This window comes from Leptonychotes weddellii, chromosome 2 (assembly GCF_054177405.1).
Source record: "Leptonychotes weddellii isolate Sample4059 chromosome 2, ASM5417740v2, whole genome shotgun sequence".
In the NCBI taxonomy this organism is placed as follows: domain Eukaryota; kingdom Metazoa; phylum Chordata; class Mammalia; order Carnivora; family Phocidae; genus Leptonychotes; species Leptonychotes weddellii.
This window is the reverse complement of record NC_138370.1, coordinates 169,428,124-169,429,770: the sequence shown is the minus strand read 5'-3', so window position 1 is coordinate 169,429,770 and position 1,647 is coordinate 169,428,124. Positions and strand designations below refer to the sequence as shown.

The 1,647-nt window shown below is 44.0% G+C and overlaps 1 pseudogene; it reads right to left on the bottom strand.

The window, feature by feature from the left end:
- Window positions 1-632: 632 nt before the first annotated feature.
- On the bottom strand, window positions 633-1,290 carry LOC102731062 (small ribosomal subunit protein uS7 pseudogene; annotated as a pseudogene).
- Window positions 1,291-1,647: the final 357 nt, after the last annotated feature.

Sequence of the window (1,647 nt, the reverse complement as noted above, 5' to 3'; positions counted from 1 at the left end):
GGAGAGCCTTCTGGTTAAGTCTATTTTGGAAGGAGGGAGGTGCAATTGGAGAGGGAGGGAGCTCAGGTTTTCTGGCCAGTCCTTCAACATTTTTTTAATGCATAGGACTCCATGGCTAGTCTTATTCTAGGTGCTGGGAAGAGGTTGAAGAAGACCAGACTTACCCAGTTTACCACAATTGTGGTGCTGCATAAGGTTCAGGAACTATTATAAAAGAGTAAATCCTAATTCCTCCCCTCAAGGCCCTCAAGCTATATTGGGGGGAGGGGGATGGGAAAGGCTGATGCGCAACAAAATAATTGTTACTGGTCTGACCCATTTACCAGGCTTCTCTTATTTTTCAGATTCTTGGCTGAAATCTCTTTTACAAAAAATTGAGAATTATTCTAGAGATTTCTCTCAGAACAGAGACAAGTTGCTGCTTGCACCCAGACTGGGGTACTGGGGTGAGGCTGGAAATGCTTAAAGTGGCATTATATATATATTATATATATAATATTCATTTATATATATACATACATGGATTTTATATATTTTATATATATATATATATATATATATATATATATTATGTGTACGTGTGAGGTTGCCCCCAAAGGCAAACAGGTTTATTGGGACCACAGTCCAGGCGATCAAAGCTTGAGCTTGGCTATACTTCCCAGCTCATCCTTCTTCATAGCATAGGAATTGGAAGAGCCTTTGGCTGCATGATAAGCTCATCTGCTGGATACTCGGCTGTGGTCTTGATGTTCCAGAAGGCGACCCCACCAGCACATGTGCACAGCAGCTGAACAGCCTGATTCACACGGCGTAGTGGGGACACGTCGATGGCCTGACCCCTCCCTGTTCGGGGTCACCCAATGCAGGTTGAGTTCTCCCAGAACCACGATTAATAATGGCATGGACCAGGACCTGCGGGGTTCTCACCAGTGAGCAGATGGATGATCTCAAAGGCATGCTTGGCAGTGCGCATGGTCATGAGCTGCTTGCCATTTTTAAGGCGATGCATCATCACTGTGTTGGTGAGGCGCTCCACAGTGGGGCTCTGTGCCTTGTCGAAGCACTTGGTGGCAGAGCGCCCTGCACGGTGGGTCAGGTACTTGGCATACTTCTCCTTCACCACTATGTAATCCTGCAAGGAAATGTCATTGATCTGCACATCATCGATGCTCCACTTCCCAAAGAGCATGATGTCAGAGGTCTCCGTGACTGCAGGTGCAACCATCACCCACTCGGTCATCCTGAGGACACAGCCGGGACGTCACAATCAGTCAGCATGCACCATGCTCTGTCCTGACACAGACAGGAAAAGGAAAGTGGCCTGATTTATAATGCAATGTGTCAAGCCACTTGATCTGTTTCATTCTTACCATCTGTAAAATGGGCATGATACTCCATGCCTATTTGGTTAGAAAAAGTCCAGAAAGTGGCTGGGAAATCATATAACATTGGGACCAAAACCAAAAAATAAAATAAAATAAAATAAAATAAAATAAAATAAAATAATAAAATCAGGAGATGAAACAATCATGTTTAAATGGTGTCCCCTGCACATGAGCTCATCTAGGAAAGAAAAAAAAAAAATAAGCTGATGAGATTAAATCAGCTAGAGATGTGGCATCCCCAGAAACATCAGAAATGTGTGAG